Source organism: Ascaphus truei, chromosome 6 (assembly GCF_040206685.1).
Source record: "Ascaphus truei isolate aAscTru1 chromosome 6, aAscTru1.hap1, whole genome shotgun sequence".
In the NCBI taxonomy this organism is placed as follows: Eukaryota; Metazoa; Chordata; class Amphibia; order Anura; family Ascaphidae; genus Ascaphus; species Ascaphus truei.
In genome coordinates this window covers 129,444,530-129,464,220 of record NC_134488.1, presented here as the reverse complement: position 1 = coordinate 129,464,220, position 19,691 = coordinate 129,444,530, and the positions used below count along the sequence as shown (strand labels likewise).

Here is a 19,691-nt window from a genome sequence, read left to right as displayed (position 1 = left end):
TTAAGAATTTAGTCCATGACGCACTCTAAGAGTAACGACCTGTATGGTGTGCAGAGTTCTTCTTGTTGTCCTCAAAGGCGAGTTCGGTGAGTCTCTTACCTTCTCCGGCATCTCCTCCTGCTCTTCATCACAGGCATCTCCTCCAGCTGCCACGCGTCGCGGCGTCATGTATCGTGTTGTGATGGCATTGCTTCACTATGTGACGGCACAGCGTCACGTCATGAAAATGCGTCGGCGACTGATTGAGCCCCCTGTGCTGAAGCAGGGATATTCTGCAAAGTTGACCTGTTGTGGGGGGGGGAGGGGTCTTGAGGGCTGGAGTTGAGCATCCCTACCTTGTACCTGGCTAGCCGCGTGTGGATGAAGTCGTGCAAGAGTTATTGTGACAAGCCGAGCAATTTACTGCTTATTTCCTGGCACGGGGTGTTGTGCTCACACAGAAGAAGAACAGGCCGCCCGCTAAATAGTAAAAAAGTGATCATTTAATCCCCGATCCCTTTAACAAGCAGAAGACGGCATTAAACAGACCAGCGGCTTCCCTTGTAAGCAGATCCTGCCTGCGGTTTTGGAGACCACGTCTAGTTTTAGTATGGGGTCTGTTCTTTATATTTCAGTTTTTCTTTTATTTTGTCATATTGAGGAAAACTTTGGTCCAAGTATCCGTGTCAGCAGACTGTAACCCCTTAGCTCCCAGAGGGGGCTGGTACCGTATTACTGTGTGTCACCGTGTAAATACAGGTACATTGTCAATGTTTATAGCTCCTCCCTTCTTTATTGTGCTTTCTTGTAATTACGAGGTGGATGGCAATTATTGGTGAACAATTTCACCTAGAGAAAAGCAAAATGTAACAATGTAGCCAGGTCCTCTCTGGCTCCCCGGTTTCCCGTTTCTCCCTCACTCACCTTCGTTCAGGTAGGGGGTGCTGCGGGGGCAAGCGGATAGCTGGGGGCTCCCGGCATCATCAGTGACAGGGTGTCGCCATCTTTATTGTGTCCGCGCATGCGCGATGGCTAGTGCATGTGCAGAAGCGACACGGTGGCCATCTTGCATTTGGCGTTAGGCTCGCGCATGAGCAGATGCAATGCGGCGGCCATTACAGGGAGTGAGAAGAGGCGCACCATAGTCAGGGACCAGTTCGCACATGCACAGTTAGCAGCGGCGGCGGCCATTACAGTTCGCACACGCAGTCCCAATGCTAAACAGGCCCATGGGGAACTACAACTCCCAGCAGCCCCAGGGGTTGGAGCTCAGGTGATGCCACAGCAGCCAATAGGGCTTGCAAGATTCTCCTGCTGGAGAAAGATACATTGTTGTTCACAGACCATGCAAGTCAGTTGGTGCAGGGATAAGGTAGGGGGAGGTAGTGTGTGTATGGAGCAAGTTCTCCAACACTATGCCAGGTTATCCGCTAGGCCCCAGCTAGGTCCAACTCACCAGTAAGATTGTGGTTGCTCTAGGGAAGGCCCCTGCAGTTAAGAACTTTGCCCTGTTAGCAGTTAGTTTAGTCAGGGACACAGCTGCAGTGTTGCGTGCTCTGACAAGAAGGGTCAGTTTTGGAAGGGAATCATTCTCTGCAGTAGCAGAGACGGAGACTGTCTGAGCGGTGAGGTCATCAGAGGGAGACCATCCACTAGGGGGAGGACGCCGTCGCCGAAGCTTCGGCAATGGATACTGATGGTTCCTCTTCAGTTCTGCGGTACCTAGGTGCAGGAGCCCCGGGCACGTACAGTCACCAAGTGAACCACCATTACCGGTACCACACAGGCACTGATCACACCTAAGGGGTGGGTTGCGGAATTCTTGGGATTATTGAGACACCTGGGAGTAAGGTGTGGGGTACAAAGCCCTGCGAGGTGACTGGGTAGTTGTGCCATTAATATTGTAGAGTGACACCCTTGCTAATGTGAATGTTATATTGTTATGCTATGCAGTAAACTGTTTTATATATACCTTTGGTGTATTGGTTACTGTATGTGGGTCTTGTGTCAGGGTCATTCTACCCTTAGAATCCTACACAGGTGGAGGCGCTGTTATGTAAGATTGTTCCAGAGGATACACCCCAGGCTCTCACTGGCGGAGGTTCAGGCCTCTTGTGAACCTGACAGGTAAAAGCACCACACACACACACACACCTGGTAATACATACAGATTCCCCTCCCATGCACTCTATCTGCAATTGGGGTGGGGAGCAAACTGTGTTACATTATTTCTTTTACAGGGCGCAAATAAATAAACAATGTTAAATGTTTGAGTGCCTGAGGGTCCGTGACACTGGAGGGCTAGAATCTGTGGCACATTGGGATCATGTGACCGCCCATTGGAAGCGATGACATGATTGTGATGTCACTGATGACGAGAACAGTAGCGGAGGTGCCTGCTCACCCGTTCCTCATCTGGTCAGATCATCTCCCCTAGAAAACGAGCAAAAGGCTCATAACATAACTACTACATCCTAGGGCCCCCGGAGTGCCAGAGCACATAATGGGCTAACCGTGCTTGAATCTACGGAAGATGATTGCATTGATAGCCGTGGTGTGGACCTCTTTGGCCTTTACTGCCACAGCCTGGAAACATAGTGCAAATATGAAAACTGTTCTCCTGTTTTGTTTGCGGGGGATAAAAACTAAATACAAGATGGCCGCTGGCTTCACACCATAAAAAAAAACGCAATGTCATGTCCCACTGATGTTGCAGCATTCTATTGGCTGCCAGAGTGAGGCTGACCGGCAGCCATATTGTTTGCACTGGACAAGACGACTTGTTTGGAGGATTTAAAGATTAGAATCACAGGAAACAGGGGCCCTTCGAAGATGAATGTAACGTTATTGAGCTGCAGAGTAATACAAAATACAAATATGTAAGGAAAATAAAAAATCGAACAGTCCCACGTAGCTTGCACGTCTCTGTCCTTTTTTTTGTTGTTGTAAAGATGGCATATCTGTTGTATTTAACTCCCTTAACTGTCCCTGGTTCACTTCTGTCCTCTGAGTTACTGACTCTTTCAAAATCTATCAACGTTATTAACTTCTGTTTAAAATTCAATGAATATTTTGTGCGCTGTGGAAATCGAGTATTGATTTATCAGTTGCTGTTCATTTTTTAAATCTTATCAGACAACCACTTTCTTCTGCGTCATTATTACCCCAGGATAACCAACTAGAGAAGCGAGTAACAATAGACGTTGACAATTTACCAGCAGGCACAGGTATACGGTTACTCAAACATTAGTATCATAGCAGTGGTTAGGTAAAGATTAGATACACCCTCCAAAGCATTTGGTTATCGTCGAAACATTTTGTTTCAAAACAATCTAAAATACTTCTGGTCATAATAGAAACCAGTCACATTACCGTGCGCCTCCTTCTCTTACCGTGCGCCTCATTCTCTAACCGTGCGCCTCCTTCTCTTACCGCGCGCCTCCTTCTCTTACCATGCGCCTCCTTCTCTAACCGTGCGCCTCCTTCTCTTACCGCGCGCCTCCTTCTCTTATTGCGCGCCTCCTTCTCTTACCGTGCGCCTCCTTCTCTTACCGTGCGCCTCCTTCTCTTACCGTGCGCCTCCTTCTCTTACCGTGCGCCTCCTTCTCTTACCGTGCGCCTCCTTCTCTTACCGCGTGCCTCCTTCTCTTACCGCGCGCCTCCTTCTCTTACCGCGCGCCTCCTTCTCTAACCGTGCGCCTCCTTCTCTTACCGCGCACCTCCTTCTCTTACCGCGCGCCTCCTTCTCTTACCGTGCGCCTCCTTCTCTTACCGTGCGCCTCCTTCTCTTACCGTGCGCCTCCTTCTCTTACGTGCGCCTCCTTCTCTTACCGTGCGCCTCCTTATCTTACCGTGCGCCTCCTTATCTTACCGTGCGCCTCCTTCTCTTACCGTGCGCCTCCTTCTTTTACCGTGCGCCTCCTTCTCTTACCGTGCGCCTCCTTCTCTTACCGTGCGCCTCCTTCTCTTACCGTGCGCCTCCTTCTCTTACCGTGCGCCTCCTTCTCTTACCGTGTGCCTCCTTCTCTTACCACGCGCCTCCTTCTCTTACCGTGCGCCTCCTTCTCTTACCGTGCACCTCCTTCTCTTACCGTGCGCCTCCTTCTCTTACCGTGCGCCTCCTTCTCTTACCTTGCGCCTCCTTCTCTTACCGTGCGCCTCCTTCTCTTACCATGCGCCTCCTTCTCTTACCATGCGCCTCCTTCTCTTACCGTGTGCCTTACCGTGAAAGTTTACCTAAAACTCTCAAAACCGCCACCAGGCTAAATTCTTTCAAAACTAAAGCTGTCTCATATTTAATCTGGTCTGTAATTGTTACATACGCCTATAATATATATTATCTCTAAATGTGTGTAGCCCTGTTCCCCCCCCCAAGTGAGATCTGGGGGTTGCTGTATATATGCTACCTTTAACCTGTTGGCCCTCAGAGGCCTGAGCCTCCGCCACGGAGAGCCTGGGGTGATGTACTTACAATCTCGGTGCAGCGCCTCCACCTGAGAGAAATCCCAACGTAGTGGGAGGAGCCCCTCACAGGACCCAAACACAATGATCACACATAGTATAAAATAGAAAGGCCTTTACTCGTCAACATATATCTTGACACTCTAATATTTTATAACTCTAATATCTTATATCTCTACCAAACTAAAGGTACAACTACCCACGTACCTCACAGGGCTGTATCCCACCACCGTGTACCCACACAGTGTCCTGAGAGTCCCACACCCAATCCCAATGTGTGAGACAGCGCTGCCCACTAGATGAAGTGTACTGGTTGGTGCCTGATACCGGCCGGGTGTATCCACACCCGGACGCGCTGACAGGAAGACAGAATGGATCCGCTGATCCCGCGATGAATCCGCCTCTGTGTGGGTGGTATCCCGCCGGACGGTCCCACCGTAAAGACAGTCTCTTATCTGGATATGGTCTCCTGGTCCCAGACCACGATTCTCAGAGCGGTGCAGCGTGGCAGCTGTGTCCCTGAACTATCAAACGGCTAAAGGGGCAGGGTCCCTACCTAAGGGCCTGTCCCTGAAGCATCCACAATCTACACAGGTGAGTCGGGGCCTAGCTGTGGCCTAGGGGGATACCTGGCCTAGTGCAGTGGGTCCTGGATCGCTGCACACACAACCTCCCCTAACCTTGACTCAGCTCCGACTGACTGCGTGCCAACTGTATCTACCTTGCAGCAGGAGCATATGGCTGCGCGATTGGCTCCCTGGCATCATGTGGTTAGCCAGCCTCAGTGGCTGCTGGGTGTTGTAGTCCCTTGCGGAACCCTGTATTATTGCCGCCGTGTGCGCTAACTGTACTGCGCATGCGCAACGTTGTAATGGCCGCCCCTGCTCGCATCTGCGCATGCACAAATTCGGGAAGGCCCTGCACTAAGGAACACCCCATCTGCCATTCCTCAATCCCTGTAATTGCCGCCGCAACTCTTCTGCGCATGTGCGAGCCTCCGCGCATGCGCGAGCACCGAAAACATGGCGGCGCCCTGCGGAGGGAGCCGCCGGCGACCCCGTCGCCTCCCCGCAACACCCCCCATGGCAGCAGAGGTAATGGGAGAGGGGGGGGAACGGAGGACCAGAGGGGACCTGGCTACATCTGCATGCAATGTATTGTATATAATGTATACCCTGGTCACTAAATGTAACCATCTATTTGTAACCATGTATCTGTCATCATAACACTGTGCCCAGGACATACTGGAAAACGAGAGGTAACTGTCAATGTATTATCTCCTGCTAAAACATTTAATAAATAAATAAATAAATACTGTACATTTACCCCAGTACATATATCATTACTATTAATTCATTTTTTTCTTTGGTGGCATTGACCCTTTATCAAGACCCCTTGGCCCACCCAATCTGCCTCTTTTTATTATTATCATTATTATGATTAATATTATTATTATTATTACATATTGTTCCCTGGAGTCTGATGTCATTTTGTGTCTCTGAAAATGCCTTCTCCTAACCTTATTCTCACCCTGGTCCCCCTCCCCCCCCCCCTCCTCTTGCTCCAGGACACACACGCTGACGCCCTCGCTGGTCTGCCCTGAGAATGATATTGATGTGAATAACGCTCTATCAGTGTTCCTGGATGTGGTTGGGATTCCGATTAACCCCTTCTGCTGCTGCTGCCGGAGGGGCTGCTACATCACTAATTTGTAGATAATAATAATAATAATAATAATAATAGCTTTTTATTTCACAAGGCGCTTTTCTCCCAATGGGACTCAAAACCCCTCCCAATTACAGTACAGCGCGCGCTACGCAGCACATAGACGCGGTCCCTGCCCAGGTGAGCTTACAATCTATGGTTTTGGTTATGCGTCACGGTGTGACAGCAGTTAGATGGTTAATGGCACAGCCCCCGCATTTTGCCAAATTGCATTAATGATAGACCTGCGTTTAATAGTTTGATGGAGGGAGTCGATGCGGAAAAGAAACCTTAAAGGGCGGACGCTACGCGTGTAGAAGTGGCGCTCAGATTATGTGCTGCGCATGTTTTAAGGGCCCTGCCCTTCTATTATGTCTGAGTACCGAAGACCTGGACATCGTCCATTCTAACGGCCTGCTCCCTCTGCTGCAGGCGGGGCGGCTCATTCCACACTCTCTAATTGCTATCTGTGATTAAACCCCAAGGAACCTGAAACTAAGGGGTTAAAACATGCACCCACTAGAGCAGCGGCACTCAACTCGAGTCCTCAAGCCCCCCAACTGGTCAGGTTTGAGGGATTTCCAGCTTCAGCACAGGTGGCTCAATCAGAGGCTCAGTCGAAGTTGAGTCAAGCCACCTGTGCTGAAGCAGGGACAGATTGAGCCACCTGTGCTGAAGCTGGGACGGATTCAGCCATCTGTGCTGAAGCAGGGACAGATTGAGCCACCTGTGCTGAAGCTGGGACGGATTCAGCCATCTGTGCTGAAGCAGGGACATACTTCAAACCTGACTGAGCATTATGACTGAGCCACTGATTAGCCACCTGTGCTGAAGCAGGGACTGATTAAGACAACTGTGCTGAAGAAATAACTGATTCAGCCACCTGTGCTTAAACAGGGACATACTTAAAACTTGACTGAGCCACTTCTGCTGAAGCAGGGATATCCTGAAAACCTGACCTGTTGGTGGCCCTTGAGGACTGGAGTTGCCTACCCCTGAACTAGCCCAAAGTGTTTGAAAATGGAAGGTTAACCTACAAGTCCAGAAATACACAAAGCACCTAAGAATGGTCCCATGTGTCTCACATCCGTTCCTGTAGGTTTATGATGACACTGGGTAAGCAAACAAACCCAAAGAATTACCATATAGAAAGGGTCCCAAACGCGCATTATGATTGGTTAATGCTGGACGCATCAATTGGATGTGTCACCATTTTCAAGTCACGTGAGGTTTGGTTATGGGGCAGTTACGTGTAGAGATGGGCACATTTTTTCTCAGGGGGTCTCCGGAGCTGACTCACTTTATTTGTTAGCTCCTGGGACCCCCCCTGAGATACTTACTGGTAAAAGTAAGGGGGATATCCTTCAAACCTGACCTGTTGGGTGGTATTGAGAACTGAGTTGAGCACCGCTGACTTCCAGCTTGTGTTAACCCTTTATAGGGAGACATGCACGGAGTAGCGATACCTTGTTTGTGTATGGGGAGGAAGGTGAGGCTTCACTAATCACCTGTGAGGCTTTGAAGCGTGTAAATCTCCTGTGCCTCCAGCACTGTATATTGAGCTATACGCTCACTGGGAGGCAATATCAATGTAATATGCGTTGGAAAGCATGGTATATTTAGTGCGGGGAGAGTGCCGGCAGAGTGCGGGGAGAGGTTGGGGAGAGGGCGGGGAGAGTGCCGGGAGAGGGCCGGGAGAGGGCGGGGAGAGTGCCTTCCTTAGGAAGCAGAGGAAAGCGCCTGGCACAGAGGCCACACTCTCTCACTTGTACAGTACAGAACCTGCAAACCTTGAGAGTGGGCCCCCGCAGATATATTCCAATCCTATAATCTAGGGCCGTATCTACTAAACTGTGCAATGCCACAGGGCGGCTTCCAGAATCAGAAGACACATTTCGTTGAATGGGCCCGCTGGGGTTATATGGAATAGCACGACTTAGTGAACATTGGTCAAAACCAGAGGTGCCCCCTGCACACCGGGGGAGTAGATAGGAAGGCGCTGGTATCGGAGTGAGAGACCCTGCACCCCGATGGGGGAGTAGATAGGAAGGCGCTGGTATCGGAGTGCGAGACCCTGCACCCCAATGCGGGGAGTAGATAGGAAGGCGCTGGTATCGGAGTGGGAGACCCTGCACCCCGATACGGGGAGTAGATAGGAAGGCGCTGGTATCGGAGTGAGAGACCCTGCACCCCGATGGGGGAGTAGATAGGAAGGCGCTGGTATCGGAGTGCGAGACCCTGCACCCCGATGCGGGGAGTAGATAGGAAGGCGCTGGTATCGGAGTGCGAGACCCTGCACCCCGATGCGGGGAGTAGATAGGAAGGCGCTGGTATCGGAGTGGGAGACCCTGCACCCCGATGCAGGGAGTAGATAGGAAGGTGCTGGTATCAGAGTGGGAGACCCTGCACCCCGATGCAGGAAGTAGATAGGAAGGCGCTGGTATCGGAGTGCGAGACCCTGCACCCCGATGCGGGGAGTAGATAGGAAGGCGCTGGTATCGGAGTGCGAGACCCTGCACCCCGATGCGGGGAGTAGATAGGAAGGCGCTGGTATCGGAGTGGGAGACCCTGCACCCCGATGCAGGGAGTAGATAGGAAGGTGCTGGTATCAGAGTGGGAGACCCTGCACCCCGATGCAGGAAGTAGATAGGAAGGCGCTGGTATCGGAGTGCGAGACCCTGCACCCCGATGGGGAAGTAGATAGGAAGGCGCTGGTATCGGAGTGGGAGACCCTGCACCCCGATGGGGGGTAGATAGGAAGGTGCTGGTATCGGAGTGGGAGACCCTGCACCCCGATGGGGGAGTAGAGAGGAAGGCGCTGGTATCGGAGTGGGAGACCCTGCACCCCGATGCGGGGAGTAGATAGGAAGGCGCTGGTATCGGAGTGGGGGACCCGGCACCCCGATGCGGGGAGTAGATAGGAAGGCGCTGGTATCGGAGTGGGAGACCCTGCACCCCGATGGGGGAGTAGATAGGAAGGCGCTGGTATCGGAGTGGGAGACCCTGCACCCCGATGCGGGGAGTAGATAGGAAGGCGCTGGTATCGGAGTGGGAGACCCTGCACCCCGATGCGGGGAGTAGATAGGAAGGCGCTGGTATCGGAGTGCGAGACCCTGCACCCCGATACGGGGAGTAGATAGGAAGGCGCTGGTATTGGAGTGGGAGACCCTGCACCCCGATGGGGGAGTAGATAGGAAGGCGCTGGTATCGGAGTGGGAGACCCTGCACCCCAATGCGGGGAGTAGATAGGAAGGCGCTGGTATCGGAGTGGGAGACCCTGCACCCCGATGGGGGAGTAGATAGGAAGGCGCTGGTATCGGAGTGGGAGACCCTGCACCCCGATGCGGGGAGTAGATAGGAAGGCGCTGGTATAAGAGTGGGAGACCTTGCACCCCGATAGGGGAGTAGATAGGAAGGCGCTGGTATCGGAGTGGGAGACACGGCACCCCGATGCGGGGAGTAGATAGGAAGGCGCTGGTATCGGAGTGGGAGACCCTGCACCCCGATGGGGGGAGTAGATAGGAAGGCGCTGGTATCGGAGTGGGAGACGCTGCACCCCGATGCGAGGAGTAGATAGGAAGGCGCTGGTATCGGAGTGGGAGACCCTGCACCCCAATGCGGGGAGTAGATAGGAAGGCGCTGGTATCGGAGTGGGAGACCCTGCACCCCGATGGGGGAGTAGATAGGAAGGCGCTGGTATCGGAGTGGGAGACCCTGCACCCCGATGCGGGGAGTAGATAGAAAGGCGCTGGTATCGGAGTGGGAGACCCTGCACCCCGATACGGGGAGTAGATAGGAAGGCACTGGTATCGGAGTGGGAGACCCTGCACCCCTATGGGGGAGTAGATAGGAAGGCGCTGGTATCGGAGTGGGAGATCCTGCACCCCGATACGGGGAGTAGATAGGAAGGCGCTGGTATCGGAGTGGGAGACCCTGTACCCCGATACGGGGAGTAGATAGGAAGGCGCTGGTATCGGAGTGGAAGGCGCTGGTATCGGAGTGGGAGACCCTGTACCCCGATGCGGGGAGTAGATAGGAAGGCGCTGGTATCGGAGTGGGAGACCCTGTACCCCGATACGGGGAGTAGATAGGAAGGCGCTGGTATCGGAGTGGAAGGCGCTGGTATCGGAGTGGGAGACCCTGTACCCCGATGCGGGGAGTCGATAGGAAGGCGCTGGTATCGGAGTGGGAGACCCTGCACCCCGATGCGGGGAGTAGATAGGAAGGTGCTGGTATCGGAGTGGGAGACCCTGCACCCCGATGCGGGGAGTAGATAGGAAGGCGCTGGTATCGGAGTGCGAGACCCTGCACCCCGATGCGGGGAGTAGATAGGAAGGCGCTGGTATCGGAGTGCGAGACCCTGCACCCCGATGCGGGGAGTAGATAGGAAGGCGCTGGTATCGGAATGGGAGACCCTGCACCCCGATGGGGGAGTAGATAGGAAGGCGCTGGTATCGGAGTGGGAGACCCTGCACCCCGATGCGGGGAGTAGATAGGAAGGCGCTGGTATCGGAGTGGGAGACCCTGCACCCCGATGCGGGGAGTAGATAGGAAGGCGCTGGTATCGGAGTGGGAGACCCTGCACCCCGATGCGGGGAGTAGATAGGAAGGCGCTGGTATCGGAGTGGGAGACCCTGCACCCCGATACTGGGAGTAGATAGGAAGGCGCTGGTATCGGAGTGCGAGACCCTGCACCCCGATGGGGGGAGTAGATAGGAAGGCGCTGGTATCGGAGTGGGAGACCCTGCACCCCGATACTGGGAGTAGATAGGAAGGTGCTGGTATCGGAGTGGGAGACCCTGCACCCCGATGCGGGGAGTAGATAGGAAGGCGCTGGTATCGGAGTGGGAGACCCTGCACCCCGATGCGGGGAGTAGATGGGAAGGCGCTGGTATTGGAGTGGGAGACCCTGCACCCCGTTACGGGGAGTAGATAGGAAGGCGCTGGTATCGGAGTGGGAGACCCTGCACCCCGATGCGGGGAGTAGATAGGGAGGCGCTGGTATTGGAGTGCGAGACCCTGCACCCCGATACGGGGAGTAGATAGGAAGGTGCTGGTATTGGAGTGGGAGACCCTGCACCCCGATGCGAGGAGTAGATAGGGAGGCGCTGGTATCGGAGTGGGAGACCCTGCACCCCGATGCGGGGAGTAGATAGGAAGGCGCTGGTATCGGAGTGGGAGACCCTGCACCCCGATGCGGGGAGTAGATAGGAAGGCGCTGGTATCGGAGTGGGAGACCCTGCACCCCGATGCGGGGAGTAGATAGGAAGGCGCTGGTATCGGAGTGGGAGACCCTGCACCCCGATGCGGGGAGTAGATAGGAAGGCGCTGGTATCGGAGTGGGAGACCCTGCACCCCGATGCAGAGAGTAGATAGGAAGGCGCTGGTATTGGAGTGGGAGACCCTGCACCCCGATGCGGGGAGTAGATAGGAAGGCGCTGGTATCGGAGTGGGAGACCCTGCACCCCGATGCGGGGAGTAGATAGGAAGGTGCTGGTATCGGAGTGGGAGACCCTGCACCCCGATGCGGGGAGTAGATAGGAAGGTGCTGGTATCGGAGTGGGAGACCCTGCACCCCGATGCGGGGAGTAGATAGGGAGGCGCTGGTATCGGAGTGGGAGACCCTGCACCCCGATGCGGGGAGTAGATAGGAAGGCGCTGGTATCGGAGTGGGAGACCCTGCACCCCGATACGGGGAATAGATAGGAAGGCGCTGGTATCGGAGTGGGAGACCCTGCACCCCGATGCGGGGAGTAGATAGGAAGGTGCTGGTATCGGAGTGGGAGACCCTGCACCCCGATGCGGGGAGTAGATAGGAAGGCGCTGGTATCGGAGTGGGAGACCCTGCACCCCGATACGGGGAATAGATAGGAAGGCGCTGGTATCGGAGTGGGAGACCCTGCACCCCGATGCGCGGAGTAGATAGGAAGGCGCTGGTATCGGAGTGGGAGACCCTGCACCCCGATGCGGGGAGTAGATAGGAAGGTGCTGGTATCGGAGTGGGAGACCCTGCACCCCGATACGGGGAGTAGATAGGGAGGCGCTGGTATCGGAGTGGGAGACCCTGCACCCCGACGCGGGGAGTAGATAGGAAGGTGCTGGTATCGGAGTGGGAGACCCTGCACCCCGATGGGGGAGTAGATAGGAAGGCGCTGGTATCGGAGTGGGAGACCCTGCACCCTGATACGGGGAGTAGATAGGAAGGCGCTGGTATCGGAGTGGGAGACCCTGCACCCCGATGCGGGGAGTAGATAGGAAGGTGCTGGTATCGGAGTGGGAGACCCTGCACCCCGATGCGGGGAGTAGATAGGGAGGCGCTGGTATCGGAGTGGGAGACCCTGCACCCCGATGCGGGGAGTAGATAGGAAGGCGCTGGTATCGGAGTGGGAGACCCTGCACCCCGATGCGGGGAGTAGATAGGAAGGCGCTGGTATCGGAGTGGGAGACCCTGCACCCCGATGCAGGGAGTAGATAGGGAGGCGCTGGTATCGGAGTGGGAGACCCTGCACCCCGATGCGCGGAGTAGATAGGAAGGCGCTGGTATCGGAGTGGGAGACCCTGCACCCCGATACGGGGAGTAGATAGGAAGGCGCTGGTATCGGAGTGGGAGACCCTGCACCCCGATGCGGGGAGTAGATGGGAAGGCGCTGGTATCGGAGTGGGAGACCCTGCACCCCGATGCGGGGAGTAGATAGGAAGGTGCTGGTATCGGAGTGGGAGACCCTGCACCCCGATGCGGGGAGTAGATTGGAAGGCGCTGGTATCGGAGTGGGAGACCCTGCACCCCGATACGGGGAGTAGATAGGAAGGCGCTGGTATCGGAGTGGGAGACCCCGCACCCCGATGCGGGGAGTAGATAGGAAGGCGCTGGTATCGGAGTGGGAGACCCTGCACCCCGATGGGGGAGTAGATAGGAAGGCGCTGGTATCGGAGTGGGAGACCCTGCACCCCGATGCGGGGAGTAGATAGGAAGGCGCTGGTATCGGAGTGGGAGACCCTGCACCCCGATGGGGGGGGGGGGGGAGTAGAAGATAGGAAGGGGCTGGTATCGGAGTGGGAGACACTGCACCCCAATGGGGGAGTAGATAGGAAGGCGCTGGTATTGGAGTGGGAGACCCTGCACCCCGACGCGGGGAGTAGATAGGAAGGCGCTGGTATCGGAGTGGGAGACCCTGCACCCCGATGCGGGGAGTAGATAGGAAGGCGCTGGTATCGGAGTGGGAGACCCTGCACCCCGATGCGGGGAGTAGATAGGAAGGCGCTGGTATCGGAGTGGGAGACCCTGCACCCCGATTCGGGGAGTAGATAGGAAGGCGCTGGTATCGGAGTGGGAGACCCTGCACCCCGATGCGGGGAGTAGATAGGAAGGTGCTGGTATCGGAGTGGGAGACCCTGCACCCCGATGCGAGGAGTAGATAGGAAGGCGCTGGTATCGGAGTGGGAGACCCTGCACCCCGATGCGGGGAGTAGATAGGAAGATGCTGGTATCGGAGTGGGAGACCCTGCACCCCGATACGGGGAGTAGATAGGAAGGTGCTGGTATCGGAGTGGGAGACCCTGCACCCCGATTCGAGGAGTAGATAGGAAGGCGCTGGTATCGGAGTGGGAGACCCTGCACCCCGATGCGGGGAGTAGATAGGAAGGCGCTGGTATCGGAGTGGGAGACCCTGCACCCCGATGCGGGGAGTAGATAGGAAGGCGCTGGTATCGGAGTGGGAGACCCTGCACCCCGATGCGGGGAGTAGATAGGAAGGCGCTGGTATAGGAGTGGGAGACCCTGCACCCCGATGCGGGGAGTAGATAGGAAGGCGCTGGTATAGGAGTGGGAGACCCTGCACCCCGATGCGGGGAGTAGATAGGAAGGCGCTGGTATCGGAGTGGGAGACCCTGCACCCCGATTCGAGGAGTAGATTGGAAGGCGCTGGTATCGGAGTGGGAGACCCTGCACCCTGATGCGGGGAGTAGATAGGAAGGTGCTGGTATCGGAGTGGGAGACCCTGCACCCCGATGCGGGGAGTAGATAGGAAGGTGCTGGTATCGGAGTGGGAGACCCTGCACCCCGATGCGAGGAGTAGATAGGAAGGCGCTGGTATCGGAGTGGGAGACCCTGCACCCCGATTCGAGGAGTAGATAGGAAGGCGCTGGTATCGGAGTGGGAGACCCTGCACCCCGATGCGGGGAGTAGATAGGAAGGCGCTGGTATCGGAGTGGGAGACCCTGCACCCCGATGCGGGGAGTAGATAGGAAGGCGCTGGTATAGGAGTGGGAGACCCTGCACCCCGATGCGGGGAGTAGATAGGAAGGCGCTGGTATCGGAGTGGGAGACCCTGCACCCCGATGCGGGGAGTAGATAGGAAGGTGCTGGTATCGGAGTGGGAGACCCTGCACCCCGATGCGGGGAGTAGATTGGAAGGCGCTGGTATCGGAGTGGGAGACCCTGCACCCCGATGCGGGGAGTAGATAGGAAGGCGCTGGTATCGGAGTGGGAGACCCTGCACCCCGATGCGGGGAGTAGATAGGAAGGCGCTGGTATCGGAGTGGGAGACCCCGCACCCCGATGCGGGGAGTAGATAGGAAGACGCTGGTATCGGAGTGGGAGACCCTGCACCCCGATGGGGGAGTAGATAGGAAGGCGCTGGTATCGGAGTGGGAGACCCTGCACCCCGATGCGGGGAGTAGATAGGAAGGCGCTGGTATCGGAGTGGGAGACCCTGCACCCCGATGGGGGGGGGGGGAGTAGAAGATAGGAAGGGGCTGGTATCGGAGTGGGAGACACTGCACCCCAATGGGGGAGTAGATAGGAAGGCGCTGGTATTGGAGTGGGAGACCCTGCACCCCGACGCGGGGAGTAGATAGGAAGGCGCTGGTATCGGAGTGGGAGACCCTGCACCCCGATGCGGGGAGTAGATAGGAAGGCGCTGGTATCGGAATGGGAGACCCTGCACCCCGATGCGGGGAGTAGATAGGAAGGCGCTGGTATCGGAGTGGGAGACCCTGCACCCCGATGCGGGGAGTAGATAGGAAGGCGCTGGTATCGGAGTGGGAGACCCTGCACCCCGATGCGGGGAGTAGATAGGAAGGCGCTGGTATCGGAGTGGGAGACCCTGCACCCCGATGCGGGGAGTAGATGGGAAGGCGCTGGTATCGGAGTGGGAGACCCTGCACCCCGATGCGGGGAGTAGATAGGAATGCGCTGGTATCGGAGTGCGAGACCCTGCACCCCGATGCGGGGAGTAGATAGGAAGGCGCTGGTATCGGAGTGGGAGACCCTGCACCCCGATGCGGGGAGTAGATAGGAAGGCGCTGGTATCGGAGTGGGAGACCCTGCACCCCGATACGGGGCGTAGATAGGAAGGCGCTGGTATCGGAGTGCGAGACCCTGCACCCCGATGCGGGGAGTAGATAGGAAGGCGCTGGTATCGGAGTGGGAGACCCTGCACCCCGATGCGGGGAGTAGATAGGAAGGCGCTGGTATCGGAGTGGGAGACCCCGCACCCCGATGCAGGGAGTAGATAGGAAGGCGCTGGTATCGGAGTGGGAGACCCTGCACCCCGATGCAGGGAGTAGATAGGAAGGCGCTGGTATCGGAGTGGGAGACCCTGCACCCCGATGCGGGGTGTAGATAGGAAGGTGCTGGTATCGGAGTGCGAGACCCTGCACCCCGATGCGGGGAGTAGATAGGAAGGCGCTGGTATAGGAGTGGGAGACCCTGCACCCCGATGCGGGGAGTAGATAGGAAGGCGCTGGTATCGGAGTGGGAGACCCTGCACCCCGATGCGGGGAGTAGATAGGAAGGCGCTGGTATCGGAGTGGGAGACCCCGCACCCCGATGCAGGGAGTAGATAGGAAGGCGCTGGTATCGGAGTGGGAGACCCTGCACCCCGATGCAGGGAGTAGATAGGAAGGCGCTGGTATCGGAGTGGGAGACCCTGCACCCCGATGCGGGGTGTAGATAGGAAGGTGCTGGTATCGGAGTGCGAGACCCTGCACCCCGATGCGGGGAGTAGATAGGAAGGCGCTGGTATAGGAGTGGGAGACCCTGCACCCCGATGCGGGGAGTAGATAGGAAGGCGCTGGTATCGGAGTGGGAGACCCTGCACCCCGATGCGGGGAGTAGATAGGAAGGCGCTGGTATCGGAGTGGGAGACCCTGCACCCCGATGCGGGGAGTAGATAGGAAGGCGCTGGTATCGGAGTGCGAGACCCTGCACCCCGATGCGGGGAGTAGATAGGAAGGCGCTGGTATCGGAGTGGGAGACCCTGCACCCCGATGCGAGGAGTAGATAGGAAGGCGCTGGTATCGGAGTGGGAGACCCTGCACCCCGATGCGGGGAGTAGATAGGAAGGCGCTGGTATCGGAGTGGGAGACCCTGCACCCCGATGGGGAAGTAGATAGGAAGGCGCTGGTATCGGAGTGGGAGACCCTGCACCCCGATGCGAGGAGTAGATAGGAAGGCGCTGGTATCGGAGTGGGAGACCCTGCACCCCGATGCAGGAAGTAGATAGGAAGGTGCTGGTATCGGAGTGCGAGACCCTGCACCCCGATGCGGGGAGTAGATAGGAAGGCGCTGGTATCGGAGTGGGAGACCCTGCACCCCGATACGGGGAGTAGATAGGAAGGTGCTGGTATCGGAGTGGGAGACCCTGCACCCCGATATGGGGAGTAGATAGGAAGGCGCTGGTATCGGAGTGCGAGACCCTGCACCCCGATACGGGGAGTAGATAGGAAGGCGCTGGTATCGGAGTGGGAGACCCTGCACCCCGATACGGGGAGTAGATAGGAAGGCGCTGGTATCGGAGTGGGAGACCCTGCACCCCGATGCGGGGAGTAGATAGGAAGGCGCTGGTATCGGAGTGGGAGACCCTGCACCCCGATGCGGGGAGTAGATAGGAAGGCGCTGGTATCGGAGTGCGAGACCCTGCACCCCGATGCGGGGAGTAGATAGGAAGGCGCTGGTATCGGAGTGGGAGACCCTGCACCCCGATGCGGGGAGTAGATAGGAAGATGCTGGTATCGGAGTGGGAGACCCTGCACCCCGATACGGGGAGTAGATAGGAAGGTGCTGGTATCGGAGTGCGAGACCCTGCACCCCGATGCGGGGAGTAGATAGGAAGGCGCTGGTATCGGAGTGGGAGATCCTGCACCCCGATGCGGGGAGTAGATAGGAAGGCGCTGGTATCGGAGTGGGAGACCCTGCACCCCGATGCGGGGTGTAGATAGGAAGGCGCTGGTATCGGAGTGGGAGGCCCTGCACCCCGATACGGGGAGTAGATAGGAAGGCGCTGGTATCGGAGTGCGAGACCCTGCACCCCGATGGGGGGGGGGGGGGTGTAGATAGGAAGGTGCTGGTGTCGGAGTGGGAGACACTAGTTCAGTTCTTAGTGCTGGTCACTTTGAGAAAAGACATGTTGGCCCATGTTTACCAAGCAGTGCTGAGCCATAAAACGCAAATGGGCCCCCGTGTGTCTCCCGTCATAGCACTGTTTAGTAAATATGGATCCTTAGCTCCCTGTGGCTCAGCGATTAAAGTTGTGTGTTAAGCAGCAAGCGGGACGGATTCATTACGCTTATTAATGGCGCCATGTACTGTGCGGCACATTCTGCTAGCATTACTTAACCATTTCAGTGCCACAGATGCCTGGATCTCAAGAAAGGATTAAAAGGAAATATAATCGTTAACATCATTATATTCAACAGTCTAAGAAAAAGGCAAACTTTACCGGGAAGCAAAAGTATACAGAGGCGCGGGACTATTTTGGGGTGAGGGTGCTGTACATACGAAATCAGTAACATACATAGTACATTATAATGTAACAATGTTTATACCCAGGGGGGCTGCAGCACCCCGCACCCCTAATTCCAGCCCCCATGAAGCGATCTCTTGTCTAGGAAGAGAATTCCCACGAGATAGGGACAGGGGGGAAGCCGGCACTGTGACCGTCCTTTGTGCAGCTGGATCTGTACCCTGGGGGGTCAGTGGATCCGTAAGTGCGGTATACAGGGGTTCTCTCTGTATAAACCCCTGCTCTTGTCCTGCATCAACTTATTACAATGCAATGTATGTGAAGCAAGAAGTCCAACAAACAGCAATATACAAACAACATATAAGCAATGTGTGACTTACCTTCCCAATGGCACAAGTTGCTTTTCCACACTCCCTTATTTAATTAGATCTGCCACAGTCCCTCTCAAAGTCCCATCCCCTTTATATACTGCACTCTCTCTGTATACAGTCATGGCAGCACCATCCTCTCTGTCCCCGCACGCCCAGCTGTGTGGCGATGAGTTCCCTGGTCCCCAGCAGAGGTGCCTCTGTCTCTCCAGCTGCCTGATCAGTGAAATAAAGGATTGCGCAATGTGATGGGAGGCAGAGCTGCAGCACTCACTTAACCCCTTTGTGGCTGGGGTGGCTTGGATCGCTGCCGGACACCGGCGAGACATGAACTGCGTATATTGCACCCCTGCTTTTAACCTTTGCTGACCGACTAGGTCACCAGGACCACCAACGGGTCAGGGTTTCAGGATATCCCTGCTTCAGCACTGGTGGCACAATCAGTGGCTCAGTCTTGAACTGCACCACTTGTGCTGAAGCAAGGATATCCTGAAAACCTGACCTGTCGGTGACCCTTGAGGACTGGATTCCCCTCCCTGTATTAGACTATTAGACTATATTAGTTGCGGTTACTAGTGATATACGATTCAGAGAGAACAACGTTAGCGTTTTCTGAAAAAGAAATCGTCAGGCAAAATTGACGGATTTTTTGTTCAGGGGCAAAAAAATCACAGATATATGTAACTTTGTGAGAAATTGGGGTAACACATTTAATTATTTATCATTAAGCCCAAGCTGCGTATGCAGAATACACAGCACTTATTGCTGGGGTTTCCAGCTTCAAAAACAAAGGAAATAAAGACGTCATAATCATAAAAACTGATAGTGTCCTCTGTTTGTACAGGAGCCGAGTCCCAGGTTTATCTGACTTTCTACCTCATTTTCTTTTAAATGATAAAACAAAGTTTAAATGAAGAAAAACACAATAGAATATAAAATCACGGATTTTTTTCTCTCCAAAATATAACAAGTGTACAAATAATCACTTCGATATTCTGGAAATGAAATTGTTATATTTGAATCCAATTATTACAAATGAACATAGATGAATATAAAATAAGATGACAGAGAGAATAATATGTAATGAGACAGGTGAGGAAAGTGCGTCAATAATTGTCCACAAAGATCAATTAGTCGTAAGTCCTAATTAAGTATTGTTAGGGCAGAATTAAGTTGCTATGTATCAACCAAAAATGTTTTCGACGCAGCGCGGATGTTTATATATACAGTATATATATGTGTTAGGAAAATGTGCTATTTTAACAGTATGGCTCTTATAAGTAGTGTTACACTAAGCATTTATATTTAAAAATACCAGTTAGAAATATAAAAAAATACACATTCTGTTTTAATTAAAATTGGACCAACCAGGTATTCAACAAAAATTCATTTCAAACAACTAACTATGCGTCACATGTATGAAAAAGGCAAATAT

The 19,691-nt window shown here is 55.1% G+C and overlaps 1 protein-coding gene across 1 annotated transcript in view; it reads right to left on the bottom strand.

The window, feature by feature from the left end:
• The window catches only part of LOC142497898 (free fatty acid receptor 2-like), a 72,260-nt gene extending 53,827 nt beyond the window's left edge, over positions 1-18,433 (bottom strand). Inside the window, exon 1 of the mRNA XM_075606309.1 lies at positions 18,269-18,433. The gene's annotated coding sequence lies outside the window, so the exon portion shown is untranslated. The remainder of the gene's footprint in view (positions 1-18,268) is intronic.
• Positions 18,434-19,691: the final 1,258 nt, after the last annotated feature.